The sequence below is a fragment of the Sarcophilus harrisii genome, chromosome 2 (genome assembly GCF_902635505.1).
Source record: "Sarcophilus harrisii chromosome 2, mSarHar1.11, whole genome shotgun sequence".
Lineage (NCBI taxonomy): Eukaryota > Metazoa > Chordata > Mammalia > Dasyuromorphia > Dasyuridae > Sarcophilus > Sarcophilus harrisii.
The window spans coordinates 653,043,064-653,054,871 of NC_045427.1; positions in this window are offsets into that span (position 1 = coordinate 653,043,064).

The window sequence follows — 11,808 nt, forward strand, 5'->3', positions numbered from 1 at the left end:
TCGTGGCCATGTTGGATTCGCCTTCATCCCCGGGAAGCCACGGGGAGGGCAGAGAGGGGGTCACCACAACCCCCCCCCCAGTCTTTGTAGAAGCAAGTGGAGAATCCAGAAGGACAGAACCCAAAGTCCCCTCGGACCCCCAAGTCCCAGGGGCAGAAGCCCCTTCCCCGGAGCTTCTCTGGGCTGGGACGCGTGGGGAGAGGGACTGCAGGAGGCGGGCACGCGCTCCCCTCAGCCGACTGCCCCCAACGCCCGGAGCGCGGGGCCACCTCCCACCCCACCCGAGCCCTCCTGCGACCACGTGGCCGATGCCCCCCACATCACGCTCGGGAGGGGCCCAGACAGATGGCACCAAGAGCCGCGAAGGCCCAACAGGCCCCGGGGCCCCGGGCCCCGGGGGGAGCCCGGGTGGGGGGGGAGGGCGAGGCCGGGGGGAGTTCTCCGCTGTGGGGTCAAGGGCTCATGACCAGACACCCCACCAACGGCAGCAGCCGGGGCTGGGCTGGGCTTCAGACTCCTCCGAGCTCTCACAAAGAGCAGGCCAGGGGTGGCTCCTCTCAAAGCCCCTGGTTTCTGCTCATAAGGAAACAGAGCCCCCCCCCCCCTTACTTCTTGAGGGACAGCAGCTGCTCGGCCTGATCGTGTCAGGACCAGGGACACTCGGGCTCAGTGTCCAACATCCGGGCCTGACAGACCGGGGGGTGGGGGGGAGGTCCGGGGACCATAACTAACCTCCGGGTCCCGCCCCTGTCACAGTGCCTCGGACACTCACCAGGGGGGCGAAGGGGACGCCATCCCTCCGCCCGTCTGGGGCCCAGAAGCCAGCCCCAGCCACTTCCCAAGGGGAAAGTGACCCTGGAGGAGGCCCCGAGGACCGACCAGGGCCCAGGTGATGAGCCGGCCCCAAGAAAAAGGGTGGATGGGCTCGGGACAGCGGGGGGCGCTGTGCCCGTGACTGCGGCAATGCCCACTGTGGGAGCCACTGGGCCCGGGGGGGGGGGGGGCTGTGCCCGTGACTGCGGTGATGCCCACCGTGGGAGCCACTGGGCCCGGGGGGGGTGGGGGGGCACGTGCCCTCAGGGAGGACTCCCCTCGGGGGAGGGCCAGAAGGCTGCTCTGGGATTTGGAAGGCGGGACAAAGCTTCTGGGAGAGAGGCCGGAGCCGGGCTCCCCAAGGGAAGCACTCTCTGCCCAGGACAGCAAGGGGTCTTGTGGGACAGAAGCACGTTCACAAAAACTGGGGGCAGAGCCCAAAAACGGGACGGGGAAAGTTCCAAACCCTTCACCTTCCCCCCAGGCTCTGCCGGCCCCACAGAGGGGACCCCGGGACAGAACTGAGTGAGGGGACACCAGGAGCGCCGGGCTCCTTGTGGGCCAGAAGGGGCAGAACCTGGGCCCAGATGCCCGAGCCTCCTGTGGGGACATGAGAGGCTGCCCCGGGGTCTGAAGGCAAGTCCTCGGGCTCCAGAGTCCTGGCAGATCCACGGGCATGAGAGATCCTCACAGGAGACGCCAGTTAACATTAACCCGCCCAGGGCAGGGCCCCGGGGGCCAAAGTGCACATGAGGGCCGAGACCCGCTGTGGCCTCCTTGGCCCGGGCTCCCCGCAGGGCCCCCACTCGGCAAAGAGCCGACCCCGAATCCCAGACTAGAATCTCACACGCTCGGGGGGCTCACGTGGCCCCCTACTCCCCCCCCCCCCCGTCACCCCCAGCTCCAGGAGGCAAAAAAGAGCCCCGGCAAGTGCAGGGATGGGCGAGTCCGAAATCTGGCAATGACCAGAGTGTGGGGAAAAGGGGGGCGTCGAGGCAGAGGGAGAAGCCCGAGGTCTCTGTCCTGGGCCGTCCCCGCCTTCCTCACGACCGCCACGTGGTCTCCGGGGGCTCGGTCTGCCCGGTGTAAGCTAGTGCCTAGTTGCCTATTGTATATTTACAGAACTAATGTAATTACAGCTAATCACCTAATTAGTGCAAGCGGCATAATTGCTTAATTGGAAGATGCCGGTATGACGTAGGGCCCTGGAAATCCTGCTTCCTAAAGACGAGTTTTGGGGGGATTGCGAGAGACTTATCTGATGTAACTGGTAACGGAAGCTGCCGGTCCCAGTCAGGCCGGGGGCATTGGTCATGCTTGTAGGACCCCTAGAGAAATATATACCTGTGTGTACACACACTCACACACACACTCACAGACACACAATCACACACACAGTCACAGACTCACACAGATACACACACTGACACTCTCACATACTCGTACTCACACACTGACACACACTCATACACTCATACACACTGACACACTCACACTGACACTCACATACACTCATACTCACACACTCACTCATACTCACACACACTCATACACACTGACACTCACATACACTCATACTCACACTCATACACACTGACACACTCACACTGACACTCACATACACTCATACTCACACACTCACATACACACTGACACTCTCACATACACTGACACTCATACACACACTCACACTGACACACTCATACTCACACTGACACACTCATACACACTGACACACTTTCACATACATTCATACACACACACTCATACTCACACACTGACACACACGATCTCACACTCATTTACACACTCGCACACGTACATGTGTATTTATTTCAGGGCCCTATTTTATTAAAGGGGGAAAACCCCCCAACCCCACAGGAGGATTTCCCACCCGCAGATTCTGTTGCTACCTGCCTGATGGGAAGGGACTCCCGGCCTGGATAATGTCCCCCTCACAGGGGGGCCTTCTGGCCAATGGAAAAGCCTAAAGCCCTTGGTGGTCCGGGGCCCCACCCTCTGGGATGGGGTCATGGGTCGGATCTGACACGGAGATTCTTAGCCAAGAACTCCGGCGTTTACCCCAATTTCCTTGGCCATCCCTAGCGGGGTGTGTGAGGGCGAATGAGAGACATCTGGCTCCCAGGCTGTGAGAAGGGCTTCGGGGAGGTGGGCTGCCAGGGGCTGGGAGCCCGAGTAGGGCAGGGACGGGATCACCGGACCGGGACCATCTCCCTGGCGGGGATCGTGGGCAGGAGAGAGGGAACAGGGGCTCACTCGGGAACAAGTGACCTGAGTGACGAGGACCCGAGACAACATCGCGGACGTTTGCAAATGATTAAACCTTCCAGCGTCCCGTGATCGAGCCGGGAACTGGCCCGTGCTCAATGAAGGGAAAAATAATGTGGAAAATGCCGAGAATGTGAATGGTGCCTCCCCACCCACATTCCTCCAGCCTCAGCTGACTTTCCAAAAACACCCCCCCCAAACCCCCCCATCCCAAAGTCAGTTTTCTCAAAGACTAACCCAGAGCGCCACAAATGCAGCCCGCCCGAGCACGCGCAAAGAATCGGGATTTGCAGAATCCAACTGATGGTCTCTGATTCTCATCCGTCTTAAATGCAAATATCACTCGGGGTCTCCGAGACAAAATGAGCCCTTTTCCGCCACTTTCTTGTCTTCGACACCTTTAAAATGTTGGGGTCCCCAACCTCCCTGTGCTCTGTCCCCGAATATTCTCTCTCCAGGGGCGATGAGGCAGCCCAGAGCAGGTTTAACGGGGTCCCTTATTTTGAAGGCAGTGCCTCCGTATGTTTTGTAGAGAAATGGAAGAATCCCCTTGAGCTCTGGAGGAAAGGGGGCCGAGCCTGGTGCAGCTGCCGGGCCCTTGGGTCCCACGCTTTCCACGTCACTCAAAGTCTGGCAACTAAAACGCTGGGGCTTTAAGTCCATCCTCAGCCGCGTCGGGAGCGAGTGACGTCGGGTGTCTGACTCTGACAAAAGGAAAGCGGCCGCTCTGACGTGGGGGGGGTCTGGATCCCGCTGGGAGAGCGGGGACGCGGGACCAGAACGTAACTGACGTCCCGGACGCATCCGCGACTCGAGGCGACAGGAGTCTCTCGTTGACAAAGGGAGCTTCCGGAACGCCTTCGAACGCTGCCCGTGACGTGTGAAAATTAAACGTTTCCAGAGGAGATGAGGGCCTGCGTTTGGGAGGCGACGTCCCTTTGAGCCGCAGTTCTCGCACACGCGCCGCGGGCCAGAAACCCAAGAAACAGCAAACAAGGGAGTGGCTGGTAGCGCCCCCAACGGAAGTCGGGACCGGGACGGCGCAGGCCTCTGAAGTCCCTTCCTGGGGCCCCTCGCGAGGGCCGGATCCCGGGGATACCTGAGGGTCAGAAGCGCACTCTGGCCCCACACTCGGGTCAGCCCAATGACTGATCCCCAGGACTGGGGCCCAGTACCCAGGTTAGCCCAATGACTGATCCCCAGGACTGGGGCCCAACACTCAGGTTAGCCTGATGACTGATCTCCAGGACTGGGGCCCAACACTCAGGTTAGCCCAATGATGATCCCCAGGACTGGGGCCCAGTACCCAGGTTAGCCCAATGACTGATCTCCAGGATTGGGGCCTGGTACTCCAATGACTGATCCCCAGGACTGGGGCCCAACACTCAGGTTAGCCCGATGGTGATCCCCAGGACTGGCCCCCTTTTAGGGGGAAGACAGGCAGCTGGGTCTGGGGGCAAGCCCATCACGTGGCTCATGGGACAACTTCCCCGCTTCCTGGCCAGTTTCCCCTTTGTATTGTGAGGGGCCTCTAAGACTCCGGCCAGGTCTGCGAATTAGGTTCACAAACAACTTGGGGGACAAAATGAAGTGGAATTGCAGTTAAAAAAACCAAAGAGACTGAGCGCGGGGTTCAGTCGGCCCGATTCACAGAGAATGAAGTAGGGCAGAGAGTGAAGCACGGGGAGCTGAGGGAAGCCAAGGTGTGACTGAGTGAGGGGCTTGGGCTGAGCGGAGTCCACGGCCCTTCGTAGCCCTGAGCCCGTGACCTACGAAAACCGGGAACGGCCTGGGAATGGCGGCCGGGCCAGGCGGTGAAAGAAAGAAATGGGAAGATGGGAAGTTCCGAACGACAAATGCGAAGAATTCAGAGAAGATCAGAAAGATGGGAATGATCCTCCACAAAACGAAGAGGGGACAAGCAAAGGCCCTTCCCAAGCCCAGGAACCAACTCAAAGGCAACAGAGAAGCTACTGACAATCAGGAGCCATAGTTGGGAAAGCGGCCGGAAGGCATAGGAATCCCGTCGGGAACAGGCAGGTCCGACTTTCTAGTCCAAAGGAACTTCCAGTAAAGTAGGAGTAGAAATTTAGGAAGAAGCATGTCCAGCCCAAAACATCCCTCAAGGCACATTACTTTATACCACTACAAACCCTCTAAGCAAACAGAAACTCCCTTCCTACTCCACATTACAAGGGCAATTCTAGTCTCCAAAGTTTCAACCACCAGAGACAGCGAGGCCCACTCATCCACACCAATTTTTAGGCAACCCCTATGGCAAAAGGGCGGAACAAAAAACCAAATAAAGAATTTAGAAAACCATTTGGTCTCCAGGTCTAAAAACCCCTTCAAAACAAGAATCGGACTGAAACTCAAGGAACCTGAAATAATAATTAAAGATACACCATCACAATAAGTACTTATAATACTTATTCCATTACCATCAAAAATTCTTACCAACAATCATTTTCACTCTTAGATATTTATCAAAAAAGGCCCAGAAAAACACTATTTCCCTCCCAAAGTGACAGAAATTTGTACACCACGCATAGGAAAGTCAATAAAACCCTCATGCAAATCCTCTAACCCTCTAACCTCACCAATTAAACAAAAAACCCGGAAAAGAAAAAAATCAAAACACTCATGAAAAAAAAAACCCCCACAACAAACCAAAGCCCTCCCAAAAGCAACCCCAATGCCAAAAACAACATCAACACCTAAACCCAACATCCAAGAAACACTCCCAACCTCACCCCAACCCCCTACCCCAGCATCCCACTCACCAAACTCCAAAACACAGCAGCCAAAACAAACAAACATCCAAACCCCAACCTCCCACTTACCCCAACAAAGAACCCACACGCCCCCTCAACCCCCAAGAAAACACACCAAAACCAAAACCATCCCTAATAACCCTAACCATCTCGCCACCCCAAACCCTCCATGCCAAAACACCCTCCACCATCACGTCCAGAACCAGACCCCCCCAAATAAAACCCTAAAAGCACCAGCATAACCAAACTCACCATAAATCCTTCCAACCAAACGCATTAACTTTCCTCCCACAAAAGCATTCCTACTAACTCCCAACACTTTCTGCAAGGCAAACACACAAAGCTTTAACCCCCCAGGAACCACATCCACGCCTCCAACCCTCAAAAAACGCCTGGAAAAAACACGAACAGGCAAACTCTAAGCGAAACCCCCCCCTCACCAACCCCAAACCAATCCTCAACGTAAACTGCTAAAAACAAACCCTTTCCTACCCCCCACCCCACTGCTCTCTCGCCCGACCCCCTACCTACCGCCCCACGCCACCCCTCCCAACCATTTAACACACAGGAAACCCCAGAAAAAACCTCCCTCACCCAAGAAACTTCGCCCAGCAAAACACCTAATGTCCCCACAACTCCACTCTGATAAACCCTTGCCCCCACCGGGCCTCTGCCTAGTCCCACTTCCGTAAGCTGCGGCCTCCCTTGCCCTGCCAGGCCCCTACGCCCCTCTCCCTGTTCCCGAATCTATTCTCTCCCTCTCCACACCCCAAAGCCTGCCTCCAACATCCCTTGTGCCAAACCCTGACACCTGGCAACCCTGCCCAACCAAGCTCTCCCACTCCCTCCCCCCAAACTCCCGCTCCGGCCCACCATTTCCTAGGCCTTAGCCAGCCTCTTCATTTGTCCAACTCCTGCCCTCTGCCCCAAAAACCCCTCGAGACCCAAACCTCCATCCCAATCCGGGTTCCTAAAATCATCAATCCCTTCCTTGCCAGAAATAGCAGTGCACAAACCTACTAAATATGGGGAAAGTAAGCCTATCTTGGCCAACTCAACTACAAACTCCATCTCAAACCCAGGCCTCGCAAAGGGTCCGCAATTAATGGGATGAAAGCAAACCCTAAGGCGTATCTCTGGCAAATAAGCCCCCAGACCCTCCTTGTTGGGCAACTGCAAGATCAGTACCCCCTCCCTCCCTGTAAAAATAGTAATATTTTAATCTTTGAAACCTAATCGATCATTTTCATCGAATAGGCTCTCACACCTCCTCTCCAATCCCAAGGAACCTAATCACCTTTTCTTAATTTTAATTTGTATAATTAGACGACTTCCTGGAAAAAACCCACCAAAAACCTGATCACCAGAGTCTGGAGCTCGCAATCAGAGCAGACGTTAGTCATCAGCGAATCCCAGACGCCCCCACGGGTTCCTGGGGGCCTGGGGAAGCTTCATGGCACCGGGAGGCCCGCAGTGGGTTTGGGGAGGGGACGGGTGAGTCCGGTGGGAAGGGGCTTTCCACCAGGGCCTCCTTGGGCAGAAACATGCTCTCCTGTAGGACGCAAGACCCAGATCCGGCCCTAACGTTACCTCACCTGGGAGCCCGCTGGTTTGGGAGGCTCGTTCTCGGGCCCAGCCCCTCCGGGGCCTGCTGCGGGTCCCGACCCGGATGTCACGGGCTTCCTCCTCCTCTCGCGGGGTCTCCCACCCATTCCTAAGGAAACAAGCCCGTGGAACTTGACAATCCCCCCACCCTTCATGGTCCCCATGAAAAGCTGTCTCAGGAGCCAAAATGGGGCCCAGAGGCCATCAACAGCTGGAGGAACATCTCAGTGTGAGGGGAAGAGCTGGAAAACATGGCAGGGTTTATGGCGTGAGAGAACTTCCTGCAGGGGAGAAGGGAATCGGAACAAAACGGGCGCCTCATCAATGGCTGACCAAGAGTTAATGGAGTGGAGGTTGGCAAGAGAAGGCTTCAGGGAACTGTGAACCACCCTGAGCCACGGGAACAGAAACCAGGGGACCATGTACCCCGTGGCGACAACATGGTGGACAGATACCAGGGGACCACGTAACCAGTGGCGACAACATGGCGGACAAACCCAACTGCGGAAGGGACCTGACGCACTGCCACGGACGGAGGAACAGGGCGCAAAGCAGCAAGAGAGGGAGGGAAGAGAAAATGGCTTATTCTGAACATAAAATTATATTTAAAAATCAAGCATGGCCTGGGGTAGAAACTGGTGGTTTTAATACAATCCTCTCCTGGGTTCTGCATGTGGGAACGGTCCTTTTGGGGCGAAGGAGCAGGCGACGTATCTGAGGTCAGAATAAAAAAATTAAGAAACCACGTGGGGCCGTGGGGAAGAGATTGGATTTCTGTACACTCCTCTCCTGGAAAAGGCAAATGGGAGCCTTGTGAGAGGGAGCTCGCAGGCCAAGACACACAGCCAACAATATGGAGAACCCGGCAGTTCCTCCTGGGACCCCAACTGCGGCCGGAAGCCATTGTGTTTGGAGGTCCAGATGCTGCTCGGCAACCACAAAGACATTCGATGCTCACGGCAGCCCGGGGAGGCAGAGAGAGGCCGCCCGGAAGGACCGCCCGCCTTTTACAAGGCAGGAAGCCGAGTGGCCCGCCCAGGGCCCCAGAGTCAGTGGCAGCAGCGGGCGTCGTCGGGCCTGGGGAGCCCCGCTTCCCTTCAGACCGAATTTCACAAACTCTGGACTCGCACCCGGCTCAAGACACGGAGCGGGGGGAGGTTGGGGGAGGCGAGAGAGACTCCGAGGAAAACCAGCCCCAGGCCACACGGCCTTCAAAGCCACGACCTCCTGAACGAGGAATCTTAAGGCTCTGCTGCCTGTCCAGGGCTAAACATACAAACAGTGGCCACTTCTGCAAACCTGTTTTTACTTGTTTTTAAGGATGGCTGGAAACAATGGCAGAGGAGGCAGTTACCAAGAAAAGATAGGGATGTGAAAACCCAAATGAAAATCCTCAGCATGCAGAGATTATGCCCCAAGGAAGTCCCGATAAAAAGAAATTCCCATAAAACCCATAACATTGATCGGATCCTTTTGTGCGATAGCTAAGAACTGACGTCCATCACACCCCGGGATATCACCGAGCTCTGAGAAATGAGAAATATGACAAATGTAGAAATAAGAAAAGATTTACTCAAACTGGTACAGAGTGAAATATGGCTGCCACGGAAACAATATACACAACGAACAACAAAATAATCCACAAACCTGCCCCAAATTAAAGGGAGAAGACACTACTCCGCTCTTAGCAGAAGTGGCGAGCCAGGGGTGTAGAATGTTAGATACGCTGCAAATAGTATCAGATTAGTGGAACATCTTGTAGATTTTTCAGCTTTTAAGTGTATTGATTATTTTGCTTTCTGTATTTCTCTCTCCTCGTTTTCTTTAAAAGTATATTTTTAATATGGGACAGCTCTCTGGGAGGTGGAACAAGTTTTGTTGCCCATTTGTTTCAGTCATGTCTAGCTCTTGATACTGAATGATTTGTATTTCCTTCTCCAGCTCATTTTACAGATGAGGAAACTGAGGCAAACAGGGTTAAGTGACCTGCCATAATAAGGCTTTGAGGCCATACTGAATTCAGAGCTTCCCAACTCCAGGCCTAGTGCTCTCTCCACTGTATTACCCAGCTGCCCCTAGAAGGAATACAGGAGGGAAACTGAAGTAAGTGAACAAATATACGTGTATATATAATACTTGTATGTCTGTATAAACACATGTACACACATATGCATATGTATGTGTGTCTCTGTGTACACCGTTTGTAATTATTTATATTTCATTTGTTTTTTAATAGTTTTAGAAAATAAGGGGGTGAGGAGGGTTGCACTCACACCTGGCTCCCTGGCAGACTTCTGTCCCTGACCCTCTCACCTGGCTCCCGGCTCTCTTCCTCCGTCTCCTATTGGCTGCTCACACCTGGCTCCCGACTCACTTCCAACGTCTCCTATTGGCTGTTCACACCTGGCTCCCGACTCACTTCCTCCGTCTCCTATTGGCTGTTCACACCTGGCTCCTGGTTCACTTCCTCTGTCTCCTATTGGCCGATCACACCCGGCTCCCGACTCACTTCCTCCATTGGCCACTCACACCTGGCTCCCGGCTCTCTTCCTCCGTCTCCTATTGGCTGATCACACCTGGCTCCCGGCTCTCTTCCTCCGTCTCCTATTGGCCGATCACACCTGGCTCCCGGCTCTCTTCCTCCATCCCCTATTGGCTGTTCACACCTGGCTCCTGGCTCACTTCCTCCATCTCCTATTGGCCGCTCACACCTGGCTCCCGGCTCACTTTCTCCATTGGCCGATCACACCTGGCTCCTGGCTCTCTTCCTCCATCCCCTATTGGCTGATCACACCTGGCTCCCGGCTCTCTTCCTCCATCTCCTATTGGCCGCTCACACCTGGCTCCCGGCTCTCTTCCTCCATCCCCTATTGGCCGATCACACCTGGCTCCCAGCTCTCTTCCTCCATCTCCTATTGGCCGATCACACCTGGCTCCCGGCTCTCTTCCTCCATCCCCTATTGGCCGATCACACCTGGCTCCCAGCTCTCTTCCTCCATCTCTCATTGGTTCAAACTGAGGACAACACCCCCGGAGAGCCTGGCAGGAAGGCCGGGTGCCCCACCACAGAGCCTGGTCCCAAAGTTACTGAGTCTGGAATTCTCTCCCAGGCCAGTTTGTTCTTTGAGGCGACTCCCAGAGGCAGAAGTTGGCCCGAGGCAGGCGATTTCTTTCCTCGGTTAGTTCCCACTGAAGGTGAGATGGCAAAGGCTGGTCTGCCCACGGGTGCCCAAGCCCTGAGCCAGGGAACGCTGACCTTTTTCTTAGCGCCCGGCCGGAGGGCGGCCTTGGGAAAGGCCCGGGAAGCGCTCCGGAGCCCGCCTTCCTCGTGGGCGCGCTCTAGGGAAGCCCCCGTTTCCTTCCTCTGGGATCACAAACGCCGACTCCCTCACGCTGCCAGATGAGTGGACCGAGGCCCAGAAAGGCGACGAGAGCCAGTGGGAGCCTCCAAACCCGTGGGCGCAGGCGAGTCATTTAACAGATGAGGACACCGAGGGCCGGAGGTGCTGGGCCAGAGATCTGGGTCCCTCCCTACAGCGCCCCGATGCTGCTTCTCCTCATCGACCCACTGGACACTGGGAGCAAGGCCTGTCAGCCTGACAGCCGAGTTCACAAGAAGAGCGACTCGCGTCTCCCTGCCCTAATGCTGGCAGCGGGGATGCTGGGGGAGGGCGCACTGCTCCCCCCATGGACCCCCCCCCAGCGCCATCTCCCTGTCCTGACGCTGGCGGCAGGGATGCGGGGGACCCCAGTGGGGGCACGCTGCCCCCCCCATGCCCCCCAGTAACGAGTGGCTGAATGGCCCATCCTGGGCTGGCTCTGGCCGCGAGGGGGCACACATGCCTGTGTCAGACAGACAGACATACACACACAGTATAGACTCCCTCCCCCTGCCCCCCCCCCCCACGCTCCTGCCATCTGTAGCTGCGGGAGAATATTTCCAGTCACTCCCTGCTTCTTAACGTTTGCTTTCTGAGCACCCCGTGCCTGCTGTGGGCAGAAAGGAGCCGGGCAGGCTGGGGAGCGAGAGGGCCAGGCGCCCTCTCCATCCCCCCTCCCCACCCCCCCAGAGAGGAAGCTCCCAGCAGAGGCCGCCCTCCCCCCCCCAGCTAGCTGCGGTTCCGCCCCAGGCCGGGCCAAGCACGAAGCCACGCTCACCCCCCCCCCCCCAGCTCCGTGTCCGGTGCCAGGGGCTCCCGGAGGTGAGGATGGAACCGTTGTCCTGTGAGGGGCCCTCGGAGAAAAGGGGGAGGGGACAAGAGGGAGACTCAGGGACGCAGCAACCTGGGAGACCTTCCTTCTGCAGGGGGGGATGGGGGGAGAGGAG